Source organism: Crinia signifera, chromosome 8 (assembly GCF_055691185.1).
Source record: "Crinia signifera chromosome 8, ASM5569118v1, whole genome shotgun sequence".
NCBI classification, from domain to species: Eukaryota; Metazoa; Chordata; class Amphibia; order Anura; family Myobatrachidae; genus Crinia; species Crinia signifera.
In genome coordinates this window covers 73845809-73868905 of record NC_139224.1, presented here as the reverse complement: position 1 = coordinate 73868905, position 23097 = coordinate 73845809, and the positions used below count along the sequence as shown (strand labels likewise).

The 23097-nt window shown below is 42.9% G+C and overlaps 17 non-coding genes and 17 pseudogenes across 17 annotated transcripts; 22 read left to right on the top strand and 12 right to left on the bottom strand.

The window, feature by feature from the left end:
- Positions 1–99: 99 nt before the first annotated feature.
- Positions 100–218, top strand: LOC146029318 (5S ribosomal RNA; annotated as a pseudogene).
- Positions 219–563: 345 nt separating this feature from the next.
- On the top strand, positions 564–682 carry LOC146028389 (5S ribosomal RNA; annotated as a pseudogene).
- Positions 683–1025: 343 nt separating this feature from the next.
- LOC146028965 (5S ribosomal RNA) lies at positions 1026–1144 on the top strand (annotated as a pseudogene).
- Positions 1145–1489: 345 nt separating this feature from the next.
- On the top strand, positions 1490–1608 carry LOC146028784 (5S ribosomal RNA; annotated as a pseudogene).
- A 345-nt stretch (positions 1609–1953) lies between these two features.
- On the top strand, positions 1954–2072 carry LOC146027827 (5S ribosomal RNA; annotated as a pseudogene).
- Positions 2073–2417: 345 nt separating this feature from the next.
- LOC146029615 (5S ribosomal RNA) lies at positions 2418–2536 on the top strand (annotated as a pseudogene).
- Positions 2537–2881: 345 nt separating this feature from the next.
- LOC146028670 (5S ribosomal RNA) lies at positions 2882–3000 on the top strand (annotated as a pseudogene).
- Positions 3001–3343: 343 nt separating this feature from the next.
- Positions 3344–3462, top strand: LOC146028964 (5S ribosomal RNA; annotated as a pseudogene).
- Positions 3463–3807: 345 nt separating this feature from the next.
- LOC146028782 (5S ribosomal RNA) lies at positions 3808–3926 on the top strand (annotated as a pseudogene).
- A 345-nt stretch (positions 3927–4271) lies between these two features.
- On the top strand, positions 4272–4390 carry LOC146035118 (5S ribosomal RNA). The gene has a single exon (XR_014460521.1). It is a non-coding gene; the product is annotated as a 5S ribosomal RNA (ribosomal RNA).
- A 343-nt stretch (positions 4391–4733) lies between these two features.
- Positions 4734–4852, top strand: LOC146028945 (5S ribosomal RNA; annotated as a pseudogene).
- Positions 4853–5197: 345 nt separating this feature from the next.
- Positions 5198–5316, top strand: LOC146029300 (5S ribosomal RNA; annotated as a pseudogene).
- Positions 5317–5660: 344 nt separating this feature from the next.
- On the top strand, positions 5661–5779 carry LOC146029383 (5S ribosomal RNA; annotated as a pseudogene).
- A 345-nt stretch (positions 5780–6124) lies between these two features.
- On the top strand, positions 6125–6243 carry LOC146035120 (5S ribosomal RNA). Its single transcript, XR_014460523.1, has one exon. It is a non-coding gene; the product is annotated as a 5S ribosomal RNA (ribosomal RNA).
- Positions 6244–6586: 343 nt separating this feature from the next.
- Positions 6587–6705, top strand: LOC146028267 (5S ribosomal RNA; annotated as a pseudogene).
- A 345-nt stretch (positions 6706–7050) lies between these two features.
- Positions 7051–7169, top strand: LOC146029186 (5S ribosomal RNA; annotated as a pseudogene).
- A 347-nt stretch (positions 7170–7516) lies between these two features.
- On the top strand, positions 7517–7635 carry LOC146034497 (5S ribosomal RNA). Its single transcript, XR_014459904.1, has one exon. It is a non-coding gene; the product is annotated as a 5S ribosomal RNA (ribosomal RNA).
- Positions 7636–7980: 345 nt separating this feature from the next.
- Positions 7981–8099, top strand: LOC146033109 (5S ribosomal RNA). The gene has a single exon (XR_014458519.1). It is a non-coding gene; the product is annotated as a 5S ribosomal RNA (ribosomal RNA).
- A 340-nt stretch (positions 8100–8439) lies between these two features.
- LOC146033682 (5S ribosomal RNA) lies at positions 8440–8558 on the top strand. The gene has a single exon (XR_014459091.1). It is a non-coding gene; the product is annotated as a 5S ribosomal RNA (ribosomal RNA).
- A 345-nt stretch (positions 8559–8903) lies between these two features.
- On the top strand, positions 8904–9022 carry LOC146027697 (5S ribosomal RNA). Its single transcript, XR_014455085.1, has one exon. It is a non-coding gene; the product is annotated as a 5S ribosomal RNA (ribosomal RNA).
- Positions 9023–9368: 346 nt separating this feature from the next.
- Positions 9369–9487, top strand: LOC146035112 (5S ribosomal RNA). Its single transcript, XR_014460516.1, has one exon. It is a non-coding gene; the product is annotated as a 5S ribosomal RNA (ribosomal RNA).
- Positions 9488–9832: 345 nt separating this feature from the next.
- LOC146035119 (5S ribosomal RNA) lies at positions 9833–9951 on the top strand. Its single transcript, XR_014460522.1, has one exon. It is a non-coding gene; the product is annotated as a 5S ribosomal RNA (ribosomal RNA).
- Positions 9952–10724: 773 nt separating this feature from the next.
- Positions 10725–10843, bottom strand: LOC146027414 (5S ribosomal RNA). Its single transcript, XR_014454816.1, has one exon. It is a non-coding gene; the product is annotated as a 5S ribosomal RNA (ribosomal RNA).
- Positions 10844–11189: 346 nt separating this feature from the next.
- LOC146031187 (5S ribosomal RNA) lies at positions 11190–11308 on the bottom strand. Its single transcript, XR_014456659.1, has one exon. It is a non-coding gene; the product is annotated as a 5S ribosomal RNA (ribosomal RNA).
- Positions 11309–11666: 358 nt separating this feature from the next.
- On the bottom strand, positions 11667–11785 carry LOC146033530 (5S ribosomal RNA). The gene has a single exon (XR_014458938.1). It is a non-coding gene; the product is annotated as a 5S ribosomal RNA (ribosomal RNA).
- Positions 11786–19248: 7463 nt separating this feature from the next.
- Positions 19249–19367, bottom strand: LOC146028541 (5S ribosomal RNA; annotated as a pseudogene).
- A 345-nt stretch (positions 19368–19712) lies between these two features.
- Positions 19713–19831, bottom strand: LOC146030959 (5S ribosomal RNA). Its single transcript, XR_014456440.1, has one exon. It is a non-coding gene; the product is annotated as a 5S ribosomal RNA (ribosomal RNA).
- Positions 19832–20175: 344 nt separating this feature from the next.
- On the bottom strand, positions 20176–20294 carry LOC146028253 (5S ribosomal RNA; annotated as a pseudogene).
- Positions 20295–20639: 345 nt separating this feature from the next.
- LOC146027614 (5S ribosomal RNA) lies at positions 20640–20758 on the bottom strand. The gene has a single exon (XR_014455007.1). It is a non-coding gene; the product is annotated as a 5S ribosomal RNA (ribosomal RNA).
- A 345-nt stretch (positions 20759–21103) lies between these two features.
- Positions 21104–21222, bottom strand: LOC146030958 (5S ribosomal RNA). Its single transcript, XR_014456438.1, has one exon. It is a non-coding gene; the product is annotated as a 5S ribosomal RNA (ribosomal RNA).
- A 347-nt stretch (positions 21223–21569) lies between these two features.
- LOC146028451 (5S ribosomal RNA) lies at positions 21570–21688 on the bottom strand (annotated as a pseudogene).
- Positions 21689–22033: 345 nt separating this feature from the next.
- LOC146034672 (5S ribosomal RNA) lies at positions 22034–22152 on the bottom strand. The gene has a single exon (XR_014460077.1). It is a non-coding gene; the product is annotated as a 5S ribosomal RNA (ribosomal RNA).
- A 345-nt stretch (positions 22153–22497) lies between these two features.
- Positions 22498–22616, bottom strand: LOC146027643 (5S ribosomal RNA). The gene has a single exon (XR_014455033.1). It is a non-coding gene; the product is annotated as a 5S ribosomal RNA (ribosomal RNA).
- A 347-nt stretch (positions 22617–22963) lies between these two features.
- LOC146032706 (5S ribosomal RNA) lies at positions 22964–23082 on the bottom strand. The gene has a single exon (XR_014458129.1). It is a non-coding gene; the product is annotated as a 5S ribosomal RNA (ribosomal RNA).
- Between the last annotated feature and the right edge of the window lie 15 nt (positions 23083–23097).

The window sequence follows — 23097 nt, the reverse complement described above, 5'->3', positions numbered from 1 at the left end:
ACACATGATTTTTTTCAGTAAGCCAATACAGTTAGGAAACTTTTTTATTAGCTATCCTGGTGATAGAAGTAGAAGAGGGCAAAAAAGTGCCTGTATCTCACCTACAGCCATACCACATTGGATAGGCCCAATTTCGTCTGATCTTAGAAGCTAAGCAGTGTTGGGCTTGGTTAGTACTTGGGTGAGAGACCACATGGGAACACGAGGTGCTGTAGGTTTTTTCACATTACTGGCAAATTGTTTTTATTCTCTAGCTATTTAAATTGGAAACTTTTTCTTTTTATTGCCAGCACAGACATTTGGAAGAGGTCAAACAGACACAATAGCCATCACCTAACGACTTACCACACTGTTTAGGCCCAATTCCAACTGCGTTTGGCAGCTAAACAGTGTTGAGCCTCTTTAGTAGTTTAATTTAAGACCCCCTGCTAATATAATGTCCTGTAGGTCTTTTTACATTACCTACACATGATTTTTTTCAGTAAGCCAATACACTTAGGAAACTTTTTTATTAGCTTACCTGGTGATAGAAGTAGAAGTGGGCAAAAAAGTGCCTGTATCTCACCTACAGCCATACCACATTAGATAGGCCCAATCTCGTCTGGTCTTGGAAGCTTAGCAGTGTTGGGCCTGGTTAGTACTTGGGTGGGAGACCACATGGGAACACCAGGTGCTGTAGGTTTTTTCACATTACTGACAAATTGTTTTTATTCTCTAGCTATTTAAATTGGAAACCTTTTCTTTTTATTGCCAGCACAGACATTTGGAAGAGGTCAAACAGACACAATAGCCATCACCTAAAGACTTACCACACTGTTTAGGCCCAATTCCAACTGCGTTTGGCAGCTAAACAGTGTTGAGCCTCTTTAGTAGTTTAATTTAAGACCCCCTGCTAATATAATGTCCTGTAGGTCTTTTTACATTACCTACACATGATTTTTTTCAGTAAGCCAATACACTTAGGAAACTTTTTTATTAGCTTACCTGGTGATAGAAGTAGAAGTGGGCAAAAGTGCCTGTATCTCACCTACAGCCATACCACATTAGATAGGCCCAATCTCGTCTGATCTTGGAAGCTTAGCAGTGTTGGGCCTGGTTAGTACTTGGGTCGGAGACCACATGGGAACACCAGGTGCTGTAGGTTTTTTCACATTACTGGCAAATTGTTTTTATTCTCTAGCTATTTAAATTGGAAACTTTTTCTTTTTATTGCCAGTACAGACATTTGGAAGAGGTCAAACAGACACAATAGCCATCACCTAACGACTTACCACACTGTTTAGGCCCAATTCCAACTGCTTTTGGCAGCTAAACAGTGTTGAGCATCTTTTGTAGTTTAATTTAAGACCCCCTGCTAATATCATGTCCTGTAGGTATTTTTACATTACCAACACATGATTTTTTTCAGTAAGCCAATACAGTTAGGAAACTTTTTTATTAGCTATCCTGGTGATAGAAGTAGAAGAGGGCAAAAAAGTGCCTGTATCTCACCTACAGCCATACCACATTGGATAGGCCCAATTTCGTCTGATCTTAGAAGCTAAGCAGTGTTGGGCTTGGTTAGTACTTGGGTGGGAGACCACATGGGAACACGAGGTGCTGTAGGTTTTTTCACATTACTGGCAAATTGTTTTTATTCTCTAGCTATTTAAATTGGAAACTTTTTCTTTTTATTGCCAGCACAGACATTTGGAAGAGGTCAAACAGACACATTAGCCATCACCTAAAGACTTACCACACTGTTTAGTCCCAATTCCAACTGCTTTTGGCAGCTAAACAGTGTTGAGCCTCTTTAGTAGTTTAATTTAAGACCCCCTGCTAATATCATGTTCTGTAGGACTTTTTACATTACCAACACATGATTTTTTTCAGTAAGCCAATACAGTTAGGAAACTTTTTTATTAGCTTACCTGCTGATAGGAGTAGAAGAGGGAAAAAAAGTGTCTGTATCTCACCTACAGCCATACCACATTGGATAGGCCCAATCTCGTCTGTTCTTGGAAGCAAAGCAGTGTTGGGCCTGGTTAGTACTTGGGTGGGAGACCACATGGGAACAACAGGTGCTGTAGGTTTTTTCACATTACTGACAAATTGTTTTTATTCTCTAGCTATTTAAATTGGAAACCTTTTCTTTTTATTGCCAGCACAGACATTTGGAAGAGGTCAAACAGACACAATAGCCATCACCTAACGACTTACCACACTGTTTAGGCCCAATTCCAACTGCTTTTGGCAGCTAAACAGTGTTGAGCATCTTTTGTAGTTTAATTTAAGACCCCCTGCTAATATCATGTCCTGTAGGTATTTTTACATTACCAACACATGATTTTTTTCAGTAAGCCAATACAGTTAGGAAACTTTTTTATTAGCTATCCTGGTGATAGAAGTAGAAGAGGGCAAAAAAGTGCCTGTATCTCACCTACAGCCATACCACATTGGATAGGCCCAATTTCGTCTGATCTTAGAAGCTAAGCAGTGTTGGGCTTGGTTATTACTTGGGTGAGAGACCACATGGGAACACGAGGTGCTGTAGGTTTTTTCACATTACTGGCAAATTGTTTTTATTCTCTAGCTATTTAAATTGGAAACTTTTTCTTTTTATTGCCAGCACAGACATTTGGAAGAGGTCAAACAGACACAATAGCCATAACCTAACGACTTACCACACTGTTTAGGCCCAATTCCAACTGCGTTTGGCAGCTAAACAGTGTTGAGCCTCTTTAGTAGTTTAATTTAAGACCCCATGCTAATATAATGTCCTGTAGGTCTTTTTACATTACCTACACATGATTTTTTTCAGTAAGCCAATACACTTAGGAAACTTTTTTATTAGCTTACCGGGTGATAGAAGTAGAAGTGGGCAAAAAAGTCCCTGTATCTCACCTACAGCCATACCATATTAGATAGGCCCAATCTCGTCTGGTCTTGGAAGCTTAGCAGTGTTGGGCCTGGTTAGTACTTGGGTGGGAGACCACATGGGAACACCAGGTGCTGTAGGTTTTTTCACATTACTGACAAATTGTTTTTATTCTCTAGCTATTTAAATTGGAAACCTTTTCTTTTTATTGCCAGCACAGACATTTGGAAGAGGTCAAACAGACACAATAGCCATCACCTAAAGACTTACCACACTGTTTAGGCCCAATTCCAACTGCGTTTGGCAGCTAAACAGTGTTGAGCCTCTTTAGTAGTTTAATTTAAGACCCCCTGCTAATATAATGTCCTGTAGGTCATTTTACATTACCTACACATGATTTTTTTCAGTAAGCCAATACACTTAGGAAACTTTTTTATTAGCTTACCTGGTGATAGAAGTAGAAGTGGGCAAAAGTGCCTGTATCTCACCTACAGCCATACCACATTAGATAGGCCCAATCTCGTCTGATCTTGGAAGCTTAGCAGTGTTGGGCCTGGTTAGTACTTGGGTCGGAGACCACATGGGAACACCAGGTGCTGTAGGTTTTTTTACATTACTGGCAAATTGTTTTTATTCTCTAGCTATTTAAATTGGAAACTTTTTCTTTTTATTGCCAGTACAGACATTTGGAAGAGGTCAAACAGACACAATAGCCATCACCTAACGACTTACCACACTGTTTAGGCCCAATTCCATTTGCTTTTGGCAGCTAAACAGTGTTGAGCATCTTTTGTAGTTTAATTTAAGACCCCCTGCTAATATCATGTCCAGTAGGTATTTTTACATTACCAACACATGATTTTTTTCAGTAAGCCAATACAGTTAGGAAACTTTTTTATTAGCTATCCTGGTGATAGAAGTAGAAGAGGGCAAAAAAGTGCCTGTATCTCACCTACAGCCATACCACATTGGATAGGCCCAATTTCGTCTGATCTTAGAAGCTAAGCAGTGTTGGGCTTGGTTAGTACTTGGGTGGGAGACCACATGGGAACACGAGGTGCTGTAGGTTTTTTCACATTACTGGCAAATTGTTTTTATTCTCTAGCTATTTAAATTGGAAACTTTTTCTTTTTATTGCCAGCACAAACATTTGGAAGAGGTCAAACAGACACAATAGCCATCACCTAAAGACTTACCACACTGTTTAGTCCCAATTCCAACTGCTTTTGGCAGCTAAACAGTGTTGAGCCTCTTTAGTAGTTTAATTTAAGACCCCCTGCTAATATCATGTTCTGTAGGACTTTTTACATTACCAACACATGATTTTTTTCAGTAAGCCAATACAGTTAGGAAACTTTTTTATTAGCTTACCTGCTGATAGGAGTAGAAGAGGGCAAAAAAGTGCCTGTATCTCACCTACAGCCATACCACATTGGATAGGCCCAATCTCGTCTGTTCTTGGAAACTAAGCAGTGTTGGGCCTGGTTAGTACTTGGGTGGGAGACCACATGGGAACAACAGGTGCTGTAGGTTTTTTCACATTACTGACAAATTGTTTTTATTCTCTAGCTATTTAAATTGGAAACCTTTTCTTTTTATTGCCAGCACAGTCATTTGGAAGAGGTCAAACAGACACAATAGCCATCACCTAAAGACTTTCCACACTGTTTAGGCCCAATTCCAACTGCGTTTGGCAGCTAAACAGTGTTGAGCCTCTTTAGTAGTTTAATTTAAGACCCCCTGCTAATATAATGTCCTGTAGGTCTTTTTACATTACCTACACATGATTTTTTTCAGTAAGCCAATACACTTAGGAAACTTTTTTATTAGCTTACCTGGTGATAGAAGTAGAAGTGGGCAAAAGTGCCTGTATCTCACCTACAGCCATACCACATTAGATAGGCCCAATCTCGTCTGATCTTGGAAGCTTAGCAGTGTTGGGCCTGGTTAGTACTTGGGTGGGAGACCACATGGGAACACCAGCTGCTGTAGGTTTTTTCACATTACTGGCAAATTGTTTTTATTCTCTAGCTATTTAAATTGGAAACTTTTTCTTTTTATTGCCAGTACAGACATTTGGAAGAGGTCAAACAGACACAATAGCCATCACCTAACGACTTACCACACTGTTTAGGCCCAATTCCAACTGCTTTTGGCAGCTAAACAGTGTTGAGCATCTTTTGTATTTTAATTTAAGACCCCCTGCTAATATCATGTCCTGTAGGTATTTTTACATTACCAACACATGATTTTTTTCAGTAAGCCAATACAGTTAGGAAACTTTTTTATTAGCTATCCTGGTGATAGAAGTAGAAGAGGGCAAAAAAGTGCCTGTATCTCACCTACAGCCATACCACATTGGATAGGCCCAATTTCGTCTGATCTTAGAAGCTAAGCAGTGTTGGGCTTGGTTAGTACTTGGGTGGGAGACCACATGGGAACACGAGGTTCTGTAGGTTTTTTCACATTACTGGCAAATTGTTTTTATTCTCTAGCTATTTAAATTGGAAACTTTTTCTTTTTATTGCCAGCACAGACATTTGGAAGAGGTCAAACAGACACAATAGCCATCACCTAAAGACTTACCACACTGTTTAGTCCCAATTCCAACTGCTTTTGGCAGCTAAACAGTGTTGAGCCTCTTTAGTAGTTTAATTTAAGACCCCCTGCTAATATAATGTCCTGTAGGTCTTTTTACATTACCAACACATGATTTTTTTTCAGTAAGCCAATACACTTAATAAACTTTTTTATTAGCTTACCTGGTGATAGAAGTAGAAGTGGGCAAAAGTGCCTGTATCTCACCTACAGCCATACCACATTAGATAGGCCCAATTTCGTCTGATTTTGGAAGCTTAGCAGTGTTGGGCCTGGTTAGTACTTGGGTGGGAGACCACATGGGAACATCAGGTGCTGTTGGTTTTTTCACATTACTGGCAAATTGTTTTTATTCTCTAGCTATTTAAATTGGAAACTTTTTCTTTTTATTGCCAGCACAGACATTTGGAAGAGGTCAAACAGACACAATAGCCATCACCTAAAGACTTACCACACTGTTTAGTCCCAATTCCAACTGCTTTTGGCAGCTAAACAGTGTTGAGCCTCTTTAGTAGTTTAATTTAAGACCCCCTGCTAATAGCATGTTCTGTAGGACTTTTTACAATACCAACACATGATTTTTTTCAGTAAGCCAATACAGTTAGGAAACTTTTTTATTAGCTTACCTGCTGATAGGAGTAGAAGAGGGCAAAAAAGTGCCTGTATCTCACCTACAGCCATACCACATTGGATAGGCCCAATCTCGTCTGTTCTTGGAAGCTAAGCAGTGTTGGGCCTGGTTAGTACTTGGGTGGGAGACCACATGGGAACAACAGGTGCTGTAGGTTTTTTCACATTACTGACAAATTGTTTTTATTCTCTAGCTATTTAAATTGGAAACCTTTTCATTTTATTGCCAGCACAGACATTTGGAAGAGGTCAAACAGACACAATAGCCATCACCTAAAGACTTTCCACACTGTTTAGGCCCAATTCCAACTGCGTTTGGCAGCTAAACAGTGTTGAGCCTCTTTAGTAGTTTAATTTAAGACCCCCTGCTAATATCATGTCCTGTAGGTCTTTTTACATTACCTACACATGATTTTTTTCAGTAAGCCAATACACTTAGGAAACTTTTTTATTAGCTTACCTGGTGATAGAAGTAGAAGTGGGCAAAAGTGCCTGTATCTCACCTACAGCCATACCACATTAGATAGGCCCAATCTCGTCTGATCTTGGAAGGTTAGCAGTGTTGGGCCTGGTTAGTACTTGGGTGGGAGACCACATGGGAACACCAGGTGCTGTAGGTTTTTTCACATTACTGGCAAATTGTTTTTATTCTCTAGCTATTTAAATTGGAAACTTTTTCTTTTTATTGCCAGCACAGACATTTGGAAGAGGTCAAACAGACACAATAGCCATCACCTAAAGACTTACCACACTGTTTAGGCCCAATTCCAACTGCGTTTGGCAGCTAAACAGTGTTGAGCCTCTTTAGTAGTTTAATTTAAGACCCCCTGCTAATATCATGTCCTGTAGGTATTTTTACATTACCAACACATGATTTTTTTCAGTAAGCCAATACAGTTAGGAAACTTTTTTATTAGCTATCCTGGTGATAGAAGTAGAAGAGGGCAAAAAAGTGCCTGTATCTCACCTACAGCCATACCATATTGGATAGGCCCAATTACGTCTGATCTTAGAAGCTAAGCAGTGTTGAGCTTGGTTAGTACTTGGGTGGGAGACCACATGGGAACACCAGGTGCTGTAGGTTTTTTCACATTACTGGCAAATTGTTTTTATTCTCTAGCTATTTAAATTGAAAACTTTTTCTTTTTATTGCCAGCACAGACATTTGGAAGAGGTCAAACAGACACAGTAGCCATCACCTAAAGACTTACCACACTGTTTAGTCCCAATTCCAACTGCTTTTGGCAGCTAAACAGTGTTGAGCCTCTTTAGTAGTGTAATTTAAGACCCCCTGCTAATATAATGTCCTGTAGGACTTTTTACATTACCAACACATGATTTTTTTTTCAGTAAGCCAATACAGTTAGTTAACTTTTTTATTAGCTTACCTGCTGATAGGAGTAGAAGAGGGCAAAAAAGTGCCTGTATCTCACCTACAGCCATACCACATTGGATAGGCCCAATCTCGTCTGATCTTGGAAGCTAAGCAGTGTTGGGCCTGGTTAGTTCTTGGGTGGGAGACCACATGGGAACACCAGGTGCTGTAGGTTTTTTCACATTACTGGCAAATTGTTTTAATTCTCTAGCTATTTAAATTGGAAACTTTTTCTTTTTATTGCCAGCACAGACATTTGGAAAAGCTCAAACAGACACAATAGCCATCACCTAAAGACTTACCACACTGTTTAGGCCCAATTCCAACTGCTTTTGGCAGCTAAACAGTGTTGAGCCTCTTTAGTAGTTTAATTTAAGACCCCCTGCTAATATCATGTCCTGTAGGACTTTTTACATTACCAACACATGATTTTTTTCAGTAAGCCAATACAGTTAGGAAACTTTTTTATTATCTTACCTGCTGATAGGAGTAGAAGAGGGCAAAAAAGTGCCTGTATCTCACCTACAGCCATACCACATTGGATAGGCCCAATCTCGTCTGATCTTGGAAGCTAAGCAGTGTTGGGCCTGGTTAGTACTTAGGTGGGAGACCACATGGGAACACCAGGTGCTGTAGGTTTTTTCACATTACTGGCAAATTGTTTTTATTCTCTAGCTATTTAAATTGGAAACTTTTTCTTTTTATTGCCAGCACAGACATTTGGAAAAGGTCAAACATACACAATAGCCATCACCTATTACCACACTGTTTAGGCCCAATTCCAACTGCTTTTGGCAGCTAAACAGTGTTGAGCCTCTTTAGTAGTTTAATTTAAGACCCCCTGCTAATATCATGTCCTGTAGGACTTTTTACATTACCAACACATGATTATTTTCAGTAAGCCAATACAGTTAGGAAACTTTTATATTAGCTTACCTGCTGATAGGAGTAGAAGAGGGCAAAAAAGTGCCTGTATCTCACCTACAGCCATACCACATTGGATAGGCCCAATCTTGTCTGATCTTGGAATCTAAGCAGTGTTGGGCCTGGTTAGTACTTGGGTGGGAGACCACATGGGAACACCAGGTGCTGTAGGTTTTTTCACATTACTGGCAAATTGTTTTTATTCTATAGCTATTTAAATTGGAAACTTTTTCTTTTTATTGCCAGCACAGACATTTGGAAAAGGTCAAACAGACACAACAGCCATCACCTAAAGACTTACCACACTGTTTAGGCCCAATTCCAACTGCTTTTGGCAGCTAAACAGTGTTGAGCCTCTTTAGTAGTTTAATTTAAGACCCCCTGCTAATATCATGTCCTGTAGGACTTTTTACATTACCAACACATGATTTTTTTCAGTAAGCCAATACAGTTAGGAAACTTTTTTATTAGCTTACCTGGTGATAGAAGTAGAAGAGGGCAAAAACGTGCCTGCATCTCATCTACAGCCATACCACATTGGATAGGCCCAATCTCGTCTAAACTTGGAAGCTAAGCAGTGTTGGGCCTGGTTAGTACTTGTGTGGGAGACCACATGGGAACACCAGGTGCTGTAGGTTTTTTCACATTACTGGCAAATTGTTTTTATTCTCTAGCTATTTAAATTGGAAACTTTTTCTTTTTATTGCCAACACTGACATTTGGAAGAGGTCAAACAGACACAATAGCCATCACCTAAAGACTTACAACACTGTTTAGGCCCAATTCCAACTGCTTTTGGCAGCTAAACAGTGTTGAGCCTCTTTAGTAGTTTAATTTAAGACCCCCTGCTAATATCATGTCCTGTAGGACTTTTTACATTACCAACACATGATTTTTTTCAGTAAGCCAATACAGTTAGGAAACTTTTTTTATTAGCTTACCTGGTGATAGAAGTAGAAAAGGGCAAAAAAGTGCCTGTATCTCATCTACAGCCATACCACATTGGATAGGCCCAATCTTGTCTGATCTTGGAAGCTAAGCAGTGTTGGGCCTGATTAGTACTTGGGTGGGAGACCACATGGGAACACCAGGTGCTGTAGGTTTTTTCACATTACTGGCAAATTGTTTTTATTCTCTAGCTATTTAAATTGGAAACTTTTTCTTTTTATTGCGAGTACAGACATTTGGAAGAGGTCAAACAGACACAATAGCCATCACTTAAAGACTTACAACACTGCTTAGGCCCGATTCCAACTGCTTTTGGCAGATAAACATTGTTGAGCCTCTTTAGTAGTTTAATTTAAGACCCCCTGCTAATATCATGTCCTGTAGGACTTTTTACATTACCAACACAGGATTTTTTTCAGTAAGTCAATACAGTTCTGAAACTTTTTTATTAGCTTACCTGGTGATAGAATTAGAAGAGGGCAAAAAAGTGCCTGTATCTCATATACAGCCATACCACATTGGATAGGCCCAATCTCGTCTGATCTTGGAAGCTAAGCAGTGTTGGGCCTGGTTAGTACTTGGGTGGGAGACCACATGGGAGCACCAGGTGCTGTAGGTTTTTTCACATTACTGGCAAATTGATTTTATTCTCTAGCTATTTAAATTGGAAACTTTTTCTTTTTAATGCGAGTACAGACATTTGAAAGAGGTCAAACAGACACAATAGCCATCACCTAAAGACTTACCACACATCTTAGGCCCAATTCCAACTGCTTTTGGCAGCTAAACATTGTTGAGCCTCTTTAGTAGTTTAATTTAAGACCCCCTGCTAATATCATGTCCTGTAGGTCTTTTTACATTACCAACACATGTTTTTTTTCTGTAAGCCAATACAGTTAGGAAACTTTTTTATTAGCTTACCTGGTGATAGAAGTAGAAGAGGGCACAAAAGTGCCTGTATCTCACCTACAGCCATACCACATTGGATAGGCCCAATCTCGTCTGATCTTGGAAGCTAAGCAGTGTTGGGCCTGGTATGGCTGTAGGTGAGACACAGGCACTTTTTTGCCCTCTTCTACTTCTATAACCAGGTAAGGTAATAAAAATGTTTCCTAACTGTTTTGGCTTACTGAAAAAAATCATGTGTTGGTAATGTAAAAAGACCTACAGGACATAATATTAGCAGGTGGTCTCAAATTAAACTATTAAAGAGGCTCAACACTGTTTAGCTGGTAAAAGCAGTTGGAATTGGGCCGAAACAGTGTGGTAAGTCTTTAGGTGATGGCTATTGTGTCTGTTTGACCTCTCCCAAATGTCTGTATTGGCAATAAAAAGAAAAAGTTTCCAATTTAAATAGCTAGAGAATAAAAACAATTTGCCAGTAATGGGAAAAACCTACAGCACCTGGTGTTCCCATGTGGTCTCCCACCCAAGTACTAACCAGGCCAAACACTGCTTAGCTTCCAAGATCGGACGAGATTGGGCATATCCAATGTGTTATGGCTGTAGGTGGGATATAGGCACTTTTTTGCCCTCTTTTACTTCTATAACCAGGTAAGCTAATAAAAAAGTTTCCTAACTGTTTTGGCTTACAGAAAAAAATCATGTGTTGGTAATGTAAAAAGACCTACAGGACATGATATTAGCAGGTGTTCTCAAATTAAACTACTAAAGATTCTCAACACTGTTTAGCTGCCAAAAGCAGTTGGAATTGGGCCTAAACAGTGTGGTAAGTCTTTAGGTGATGGCTATTGTGTCTGTTTGACCTCTCCCAAATGTCTGTATTGGCAATAAAAAGAAAAAGTTTCCAATTTAAATAGCTAGAGAATAAAAACAATTTGCCAGTAATGGGAAAAAAACCTACAGCACCTGGTGTTCCCATGTGGTCTCCCACCCAAGTACTAACCAGGCCCAACACTGCTTAGCTTCCAAGATCGGACAAGATTGGGCGCATCCAATGTGGTATGGCTGTAGGTGGGATACAGCCGGGATACAGGCACTTTTTTGCACTCTTCTACTTCTATAACTAGGTAAGCTAATAAAAAAGTTTCCTAACTGTTTTGGCTTACTGAAAAAAAAATCATGTGTTGGTAATGTAAAAAGACCTACAGGACATGATATAAGCAGGTGGTCTCAAATTAAACTACTAAAGAGGCTCAACAATGTTTAGCTGCCAAAATCAGTTGGAATTGGGCCTAAAAAGTGTGGTAAGTTTTTAGGTGATGGCTATTGTGTCTGTTTGACCTCTCCCAAATGTCTGTATTGGCAATAAAAATAAAAAGTTATCAATTTAAATAGCTAGAGAATAAAAACAATTTGCCAGTAATGGGAAAAAACCTACAGCACCTGGGGTTCCCATGTGGTCTCCCACCCAAGTACTAACCAGGCCTAACACTGCTTAGCTTCCAAGATCGGATGAGGTTGGGCGTGTCCAATGTGGTATGGCTGTAGGTGGGATAGAGGCACTTTTTTGCCCTCTTCTACTTCTATAACCAGGTAAGCTAATAAAAAAGTTTCCTAACTGTTTTGGCTTACAGAAAAAAATCATGTGTTGGTAATGTAAAAAGACCTACAGGACATGATATTAGCAGGTGGTCTCAAATAAAACTACTAAAGAGGCTCAACAATGTTTAGCTGCCAAAAGCAGTTGGAATTGGGCCTAAACAGTGTGGTAAGTCTTTAGGTGATGGCTATTGTGTCTGTTTGACCTCTCCCAAATGTCTGTATTGGCAATAAAAAGAAAAAGTTTCCAATTTAAATAGCTAGAGAATAAAAACAATTTGCCAGTAATGGGAAAAAACCTACAGCACCTGGTGTTCCCATGTGGTCTCCCACCCAAGTACTAACCAGGCCAGGGGCGGATTGGGATGAAAAACCAGCCAGGGAAATTTCTAAAAGCAGCCCTACAAAAGGGGTGGAGTCAATGAAGGAGGTGGAGTCTTTTAAAGAGGGAAAGGCAGGGAACCCCCTTATCAAAAGCAACAGCTTCCTCCTGCCTTGTACCACACACACTCCAGGACTGTACTGGGACTAAAAATAGGCACTGCCATCTTCCCTGGGGAGATGTGAGAGTTATACGGCCTACACACATGCCGATAGTAAGGCATTTTCTAAGCGATTTTGCTTAGTTTGGCAAAGTCGCTTAGCAAATGCCCTCACATCGGTGTATGTGTGGGGGCTGTATCGGCATCCGTGCGCCTCCCCGCGCGTCTTTATCGGTGGCCGAGATTGATGGACAGTGTCCATCAATCTCGGCATCGGCAGTGTTCTCCCACCGGAGAACACTGGCGCTGTCCGCTCGCTTAGCACACAGAGCTGACAGCTCGCTCTGTGTGTGGGCTGTCAGCTCTGTGTGCTAGGCGATAGCGGCGCAGCACAGCCCGACCTAGCATAGCTAGGTAGCCCTGCACACATCAGCATGTGTGTAGGGCCCATTAGAACAGGAACAGAGGAAAATGTGGGAGGAGGAACAAGGGGACACGCAAGAGGAGGTAAAGGGGGAGACTTAAAAGGAGGAGTAACAGGTAGAGACGTGAGAGGAGGAACTGAGACACTTCAGATGAGGAGCAGGGAGAGATGAGAGAGGAGAAGGAACAGGGAGAGGCCTGAGAGGAGGAGATGAACAGGGGGAGACATGAGAGTAACAGGGGGAGACGTGAGAGGAGAGGAACAGGGGAAGATGTGAGAGGGTAACAGGGGGAGAAATAAAAGGGTTAGACATGAGAGAGGAACAGGGGGAGACATGACAGAAGAAGGAACACGGAAGAGACATGAGAGAAGTAACAGGGGGAGAGGTGAAAGGAGGAGGTTCAGGGGTAGAGGTGAAAGGAGGAACGGGGAGACGTGAGAGGAGGAGATGTAAGAGTAATAGGGGGAGATGTGAGAGGAGGAGAGGAACGGGGATATGTGGGAGGAGGAGAGGAACAGGGGGAGACTTGAGAGGAGGAGAGAAACATTTAGATGAAAGAGGGAGAGAAACAGGTGGAGATGTGAAAGAAGGAGAGGACAGGGGGAGATGTGAGAGGAGGAGAGGACAGGTGGAGATGTAAGAGAGGGAGAGGACGGGGAGATGTGAGAGGAGGAGAGGACAGGGTTAGATGTAAGAGAGGGAGAGGACATGGGGAGATGTGAGAGAGGGAGAGAAACGGGCAGACATAAGAAGAGAGGAACAGGGGTACACATGAAAGGAGGAGGAACAGGGGGAGATGAGAGAAGAGGAGGAATAGGGGACGTCTTGAGGGGAATATATGTTTTTACCACTGCTTCCAGACACACAGAGCCAGGCTGCACTGCATCATATATTAATTATTACTGTTGTTGATGATCCTCAGCCACGTGAAAAACTCCTGCATTGCCTGCTGGGTAGATCCGGCCCAATTGGGTGACCTATGCAAAAATTTGGCTGGTGCCCTCTAGCCCCACTGCTAGTTTCACCTATGTTTCAAAACCCTTCTCCAAGCAAAGGCAGTGCCAGATTAAGGGGGAGAATAGGGGGTAGGGCCCTACTATTTAAGAGAGCCCAACGGCAAGAGCTGCTGCACAGGGATGACTCTGCCCATATTAAGGCTCCACCACCAGCGGCAGGGCCTAACATGGTCATGGAGAGGTGGTAGAACTCATCTTCCCTTCCAATGTGCCCCCCCCCCCCCCCGAAGGGCTGGTGCTCATGTGTTTAGTGCCCCCTACAAATTATAAACTGTGCCCTGCCGCAAAAATGTTAGAAAGGAATAGTGCACGCTGAAGGTGCACACCAAATAAAAAGGGTAGAGTATCAAAAGAAATTAGTGTCGTCACAGAGTAGTACCCCCAGTTCAAATTATTACCTTACACAAGTAGTGACCCATATTCACCTTACACAAATAGTGACCCATATTGACATTACACAGCATGTAGTGACCAATATTCGCACATAGTGACCCATATTCCCATTACACTGCACGTAGTGACCCATATTCACATTACCCAGCACATAGTGACCCATAGTCACATTACACAGCACGTAGTGACCCATATTCACATTACACAGCATGTAGTGACCCATAGTCACATTACACAGCACATAGTGACCCATATTCCCATTACACTGCACGTAGTGACCCATATTCCCATTACACTGCACGTAGTGACCCATATTCACATTACACAGCACGTAGTGACCCATAGTCACATTACACAGCACATATTGACCCATATTGACATTACACTGCACGTAGTGACCCATAGTCACATTACACTGCACGTAGTGACCCATATTCACATTACACAGCACGTTGTGACCCATATTCACATTACACAGCACATATTGACCCATATTGACATTACACTGCACGTAGTGACCCATATTCACAGTACACTGCACGTAGTGACCCATATTCACATTACACAGTATGTAGTGACCCATATTCAGATTACACTGCATGCAGTGACCCATATTCACATTACACTGCATGTAGTGACCCAGGGTTCGCAAAAGCGCGCTATAGCGCGTATTTTACCCCAAAACAGTCCCCGGGGACTCAGTTTTTAAAACTAAAGGGGTCCCCGAGGACGCGCTGTGCAGATTCGGTACCTGTGAGCCGCCGCCGTGAGCCGTTGCGAGCCAATCACTGCAGCGGCCGCCGGGACTCAATCATTGAACAGTGGCCGCCTGGCAGCCAATCACTTTAGATTTTACAGGTTGCTGCCGCTGCGCACCCTAAAGCCGTGCGCCCTGCATTTTGAGAGCAGGTTACCGTGTCAGAGTCCAATCCGCTGCTGAGAGCGGGGGGGGGACATGACAGGATGGGATGTGGCTGTAACAGCCGCTCTCAGCAGAGTAGGTGGCGGTGAGCGGGCTGTCAGGGTGGCGGGGGACTGGATGTGACTAAAACAACTCAGAGCAGCGTGTCAGCTATTCCAGCCACATCCAGTCCACCGCCATGATGATAGCCCGCTCATCTACTCTGCTGAGCAGCATGTCGGCTTTTCCAGCCCTTGGGCAACGACCCCCTCCCCTCTCTCCCCCTCCTTGGCAAAAAGCAAAAAATGCCCCCCCCCCTTCCACTGTGGCAACGAACCTAAAATGCCAACCCCCCCCACCTCCCGCCTCATGGCAACCAGCATAAAACGCCCTCTCCCCTGTGGCAACCAGCATAAAATGCCCCCCCAGCATGTAACCCCTGCAAGGAGCATATGACCCCTAGCAACAGGCATGTAGGTAAGCGGCACTTATCGGTGTGTACTGGGCATATTGGTGTGTTCTATAATGTGTACTGGGCATATCGGTGTGTGCTATAATGTGTACTGGGCATATCGGTGTGTGCTATAATGTGTACTGGGCATATCAGTGTGTGCTATAATGTGTACTGGGCATAACGGTGTGTGCTATAATGTGTACTGGGCATATCGGTGTGTACTATAATATGTACTGGGCATAACGGTGTGTGCTATAATGTGGACTGGGCATTACGGTGTATGCTGTAATGTGTACTGGGCATAACGGTGTGTGCTATAATGTGTACTGGGCATATCAGTGTGTACTATAATGTGTACTGGGCATTACGGTGTGTGGTGTAATGTATACTGGGCATAACGGTGTGTACTATAATGTGTACTGGGCATTACGGTGTGTGCTGTAATGTGTACTGGGCATAACGGTGTGTGCAATAATGTGTACTGGGCATTACGGTGTGTGGTGTAATGTATACTGGGCATAACGGTGTGTGCTGTAATGTGTACTGGGCATAACGGTGTGTGCTGTAATGTGTACTGGGCATTATGGTGTGTGGTGTAATGTATACTGGGCATAACGGTGTGTACTATAATGTGTACTGGGCATAACGGTGTGTGCTGTAATGTGTACTGGGCATAACGGTGTGTACTGTAATGTGTACTGGGCATAACGGTGTGTGCTGTAATGTGTACTGGGCATTACGGTGTGTGCTGTAATGTGTACTGGGCATTACGGTGTGTGCTGTAATGTGTACTGTAATGTGTGCTGGGCATTACGGTGTGTGCTATAATGTGTACTGGGCATTTCGGTGTGTGCTGTAATGTGTACTGGGCCTTACGATGTGTGCTGTAATGTGTACTGGGCATAACGGTGTGTGCTGTAATGTGTACTGGGCATTACGGTGTGTGCTGTAATGTGTACTGGGCATTACGGTGTGTGCTGTAATGTGTACTGGGCATTACGGTGTGTACTGTAATGTGTACTGGGCATTACGGTGTGTGCTGTAATGTGTACTGGGCATTACGGTGTGTGCTGTAATGTGTACTGGGCATTACGGTGTGTGCTGTAATGTGTACTGTAATGTGTACTGGGCATTACGGTGTGTGCTATAATGTGTACTGGGCATTACGGTGTGTGCTGTAATGTGTACTGGGCATTACGGTGTGTGCTGTAATGTGTACTGGGCATAACGGTGTGTGCTGTAATGTGTACTGGGTATAACGGTGTGTGCTGTAATGTGTACTGGGCATTACGGTGTGTGCTGCAATGTGTACTGGGCATTACGGTGTGTGCTGTAATGTGCACTGTAATGTGTACTGGGCATTACGGTGTGTGCTATAATGTGTACTGGGCATTACGGTGTGTGCTGTATTGTGTACTGGGCATTACGGTGTGTGCTGTAATGTGTACTGGGCATAACGGTGTGTGCTGTAATGTGTACTGGGCATAACGGTGTGTACTGTAATGTGTACTGGGCATAACGGTGTGTGCTGTAATGTGTACTGGGCATTACGGTGTGTACTGTAATGTGTACTGGGCATTACGGTGTGTGCTGTAATGTGTACTGGGCATTACGGTGTGTGCTGTAATGTGTACTGGGCATTACGGTGTGTGCTGTAATGTGTACTGTAATGTGTACTGGGCATTACGGTGTGTGCTATAATGTGTACTGGGCATTACGGTGTGTGCTGTAATGTGTACTGGGCATTACGGTATATGCTGTAATGTGTACTGGGCATAATGGTGTGTGCTGTAATGTATACTGGGCATAACGGTGTGTGCTGTAATGTGTACTGGGCATAACGGTGTGTGCTGTAATGTGTACTGGGCATAACGGTGTGTGCTGTTATGTGTACTGGGCATTATGGTGTGTGGTGTAATGTATACTGGGCATAACGGTGTGTACTATAATGTGTACTGGGCATAACGGTGTGTGCTGTAATGTGTACTGGGCATTACGGTGTGTGCTGTAATGTGTACTGGGCATTACGGTGTGCGCTGTAATGTGTACTGGGCATAACGGTGTGTGCTGTAATGTGTACTGGGCATTACGGTGTGTGCTGTAATGTGTACTGGGCATTACGGTGTGTGCTGTAATGTGTACTGGGCATTACGGTGTGTACTGTAATGTGTACTGGGCATTACGGTGTGTGCTGTAATGTGTACTGGGCATTACAGCATGCATTGATCCATATTCATGTTCTAAAATAAATCAGTTCTGGCTCCAATCGGAATGCAGTTCCAGCTCACTTAACCCTTGTGTTAGTGCCGACCTGATGAAGAGGGCCTATATCAGGGCCATAACTAGGAGGGGGGGCTAAGGGGTCACTCGACCTGGGTGCTGGATTAGGGGGGAACAAAATTACATTTGGCCACTGCCTGCGGTACTCTTGGCTGACTGCTGACCGCCACCCGACTCCTGCTGCCCAACTCAGAGTCCCACTGATGCTATCCAAATCCCAGCCCTGCCCGAGGTTCCTGTTTGTACCTGGGGGGATTTTTGGTTCCCTTCCTCCTGTTGCGCAGTGCGAATGACATCATGTCACCATCGACCGCACATGCGTGTGATGTGGGAGGGAGGAAGAGCTGGCAGGGTGGAGAAGGTGCAGAGAGGTCGGAGAGGGACATAGGGAGGCCATGCTGCACATGTCTTAAGACAAAGCAGTGCAGTAAGCCATGCAGCAAGCCAGGGACAGACTGCCAGGGATATAATAGTTATCCTTGTACTACAAGTCCCAGTACAAGGGGGGGTGGGCACTATGAAATTGCTCCCGTGCCCCTCTCCTTCATGACAGCACACACAGTGTATATCCCCACACAGTATCACAGTGTGTGGTGCTGTGGTCCCCAGTCCATGCACACACAATAACACACATTACCTGCCTGGCTTCTGGACAGGACACACAGGACCACACAGCAGCCAGCTACTGCAGAGCAGGGCCAGGGAAAGTTGGGGGCGTGGCCTAATCACGGAACCCCCGTGGCCACGCCCCCTTTCGGAAACCGTCTTGCCGGAGCCCAGGAGCAGGTGCCGTTTACCAGCTCCCCCCTAGGCTGGCTCTGCTGCTGGAGAGGATCTGGGGCACACTAGCAAAGCACCGCGGGAGGAGCTGCTTGCGGCCGCGCATGCGCAGCAGCCCTCCCGCGGCCATCTTTGATCAGGGCAAAACGCTGTGGTCGCGGATAAGCTGTCCGCGGCCCAGACAGGGGGGAGAGCGGCCGGTTCTGGGGTCTTAAGGACCGGCCGACCGGGAAACGGCCCGGTTTCCCGCCAGGCCAATCCGCCCCTGAACCAGGCCCAACACTGCTTAGCTTCCAAGATCGGACGAGATTGGGCGTATCCAATGTGGTATGGCTGTAGGTGGGATACAGGCACTTTTTTGCCCTCTTCTACTTCTATAACCAGGTAAGCTAATAAAAAAGTTTCCTAACTGTTTTGGCTTACAGAAAAAAATCATGTGTTGGTAATGTAAAAAGACCTACAGGACATGATATTAGCAGGTGTTCTCAAATTAAACTACTAAAGAGGCTCAACACTGTTTAGCTGCCAAAAGCAGTTGGAATTGGGCCTAAACAGTGTGGTAAGTTTTTAGGTGATGGCTATTGTGTCTGTTTGACCTCTCCCAAATGTCTGTACTGGCAATAAAAAAAAGTTTCCAATTTAAATAGCTAGAGAATAAAAACAATTTGCCAGTAATGGGAAAAAACCTACAGCACCTGGTGTTCCCATGTGGTCTCACACCCAAGTACTAACCAGGCCCAACACTGCTTAGCTTCCAAGATCAGACGAGAATGGACATATCCAAAGTGGTATGGCTGTAGGTGAGATACAGGCACTTTTTTGCCCTCTTCTACTTCTATAACCAGGTAAGCTAATAAAAAAGTTTCCTTACTGTATTGGCTTACTGAAAAAAATCATGTGTTGGTAATGTAAAAAGACCTACAGGACATGATATTAGCAGGTGGTCTCAAATTAAACTACTAAAGAGGCTCAATACTGTTTAGCTGCCAAAAGCAGTTGGAATTGGGCCTAAACAGTGTGGTAAGTTTTTAGGTGATAGCTATTGTGTCTGTTTGACCTCTCCCAAATGTCTGTATTGGCAATAAAAAGAAAAAGTTTCCAATTTAAATAGCTAGAGAATAAAAACAATTTGCAAGTAGTGGGAAAAAACCTACAGCACCTGGTGTTCCCATGTGGTCTCCCACCCAAGTACTAACCAGGCCCAACACTGCTTAGCTTCCAAGATCAGACGAGATTGGGCGTATCCAAAGTGGTATGGCTGTAGGTGAGATACAGGCACTTTTTTGCCCTGTTCTACTTCTATAACCAGGTAAGCTAATAAAAAAGTTTCCTAACTGTATTGGCTTACTGAAAAAAATCATGTGTTGGTAATGTAAAAAGACCTACAGGACATGATATTAGCAGGTGGTCTCAAATTAAACTACTAAAGAGGCTCAACACTGTTTAGCTGCCAAAAGCAGTTGGAATTGGGCCTAAACAGTGTGGTAAGTTTTTAGGTGATAGCTATTGTGTCTGTTTGACCTCTCCCAAATGTCTGTACTGGCAATAAAAAAAAAGTTTCCAATTTAAATAGCTAGAGAATAAAAACAATTTGCCAGTAATGGGAAAAAAACATACAGCACCTGGTGTTCCCATGTGGTCTCCTACCCAAGTACTAACCAGGCCCATCACTGCTTAGCTTCAAAGAACAGATGAGATTGGGCGTATCCAATGTGGTATGGCTGTAGGTGAGATACAGGCACTTTTTTGCCCCCTTCTACTTCTATAACCAGGTAAGCTAATATAAAAGTTTCCTAACTGTTTTGGCTTACTGAAAAAAATCATGTGTTGGTAATGTAAAAAGACCTACAGGACATGATATAAGCTGGTGGTCTCAAATTAAACTACTAAAGAGGCTCAACAATGTTTAGCTGCCAAAAGCAGTTGGAATTGGGCCTAAACAGTGTGGTAAGTCTTTAGGTGATGGCTATTGTGTCTTTTTGACCTCTCCCAAATGTCTGTATTGGCAATAAAAAGAAAAAGTTTCCAATTTAAATAGCTAGAGAATAAAAACAATTTGCCAGTAATGGGAAAAAACCTACAGCACCTGGTGCTCCCATGTGGAATACCACCTAAGTACTAACCAGGCCCAACACTGCTTAGCTTACAAGATCAGACGGGATTGGGCGTATCCAATGTGGTATGGCTGTAGGTGAGATACAGGCACTTTTTTGCCCTCTTCTACTTCTATAACCAGGTAAGCTAATAAAAAAGGTTCCTAACTATATTGGCTTACTGAAAAAAAGCATGTGTTGGTAATGTAAAAAGACCTACAGGACATAATATTAGCAGGTGGTCTCAAATTAAACTACTAAAGAGGCTCAACACTCTTTAGCTGCCAAAAGCAGTTGGAATTGGGCCGAAACAGTGTGGTAAGTCTTTAGGTGATGGCTATTGTGTCTGTTTGACCTCTCCCAAATGTCTGTATTGGCAATAAAAAGAAAAAGTTTCCAATTTAAATAGCTAGAGAATAAAAACAACTTGCCAGTAATGGGAAAAAACCTACAGCACCTGGTGTTCCCATGTGGTCTCCCACCCAAGTACTAACCAGGCCCAACACTGCTTAGCTTCCAAGATCAGACGAGATTGGGCGTATCCAAAGTGGTATGGCTGTAGGTGAGATACAGGAACTTTTTTGCCCTCTTCTACTTCTATAACCAGGTAAGCTAATAAAAAAGTTTCCTAACTGTATTGGCTTACTGAAAAAAATCATGTGTTGGTAATGTAAAAAGACCTACAGGACATGATATTAGCAGGTGGTCTCAAATTAAACTACTAAAGAGGCTCAACACTGTTTAGCTGCCAAAAGCAGTTGGAATTGGGCCTAAACAGTGTGGTAAGTCTTTAGGTGATGGCTATTGTGTCTGTTTGACCTCTCCCAAATGTCTGTACCGGCAATAAAAAAAAAAAAAGTTTCCAATTTAAATAGCTAGAGAATAAAAACAATTTGCCAGTAATGGGAAAAAACATACAGCACCTGGTGTTCCCATGTGGTCTCCTACCCAAGTACTAACCAGGCCCATCACTGCTTAGCTTCAAAGAACAGACGAGATTGGGCGTATCCAATGTGGTATGGCTGTAGGTGAGATACAGGCACTTTTTTGCCCCCTTCTACTTCTATAACCAGGTGAGGTAATATAAAAGTTTCCTAACTGTTTTGGCTTACTGAAAAAAATCATGTGTTGGTAATGTAAAAAGACCTACAGGACATGATATAAGCTGGTGGTCTCAAATTAAACTACTAAAGAGGCTCAACAATGTTTAGCTGCCAAAAGCAGTTGGAATTGGGCCTAAGCAGTGTGGTAAGTCTTTAGGTGATGGCTATTGTGTCTGTTTGACCTCTCCCAAATGTCTGTATTGGCAATAAAAAGAAAAAGTTTCCAATTTAAATAGCTAGAGAATAAAAACAATTTGCCAGTAATGGGAAAAAACCTACAGCACCTGGTGCTCCCATGTGGAATTCCACCTAAGTACTAACCAGGCCCAACACTGCTTAGCTTCCAAGATCAGACGAGATTGGGCGTGTCCAATGTGGTATGGCTGTAGGTGGGATACAGGCACTTTTTTGCCCTCTTCTACTTCTATAACCAGGTAAGCTAATAAAAAAGGTTCCTAACTATATTGGCTTACTGAAAAAAAGCATGTGTTGGTAATGTAAAAAGACCTACAGGACATAATATTAGCAGGTGGTCTCAAATTAAACTACTAAAGAGGCTCAACACTGTTTAGCTGCCAAAAGCAGTTGGAATTGGGCCGAAACAGTGTGGTAAGTCTTTAGGTGATGGCTATTGTGTCTGTTTGACCTCTCCCAAATGTCTGTATTGGCAATAAAAAGAAAAAGTTTCCAATTTAAATAGCTAGAGAATAAAAACAATTGGCCAGTAATGGGAAAAAACCTACAGCACCTGGTGTTCCCATGTGGTCTCCCACCCAAGTACTAACCAGGCACAACACTGCTTAGCTTTGAAGATCGGACGAGATTGGGCGTATCCAATGTGGTATGGCTGTAGGTGAGATACAGGCACTTTTTTGCCCTCTTCTACTTCTATAACCAGGTAAGCTAATAAAAAAGTTTCCTAACTGTTTTGGCTTACTGAAAAAAAAATCATGTGTTGGTAATGTAAAAAGACCTACAGGACATGATATAAGCAGGTGGTCTCAAATTAAACTACTAAAGAGGCTCAACAATGTTTAGCTGCAAAAATCAGTTGGAATTGGGCCTAAAAAGTGTGGTAAGTTTTTAGGTGATGGCTATTGTGTCTGTTTGACCTCTCCCAAATGTCTGTATTGGCAATAAAAATAAAAAGTTTCCAATTTAAATAGCTAGAGAATAAAAACATTTTGCCAGTAATGGGAAAAAACCTACAGCACCTGGGGTTCCCATGTGGTCTCCCACCCAAGTACTAACCAGGCCCAACACTGCTTAGCTTCCAAGATCAGACGAGATTGGGCGTGTCCAATGTGGTATGGATGTAGGTGGGATACAGGCACTT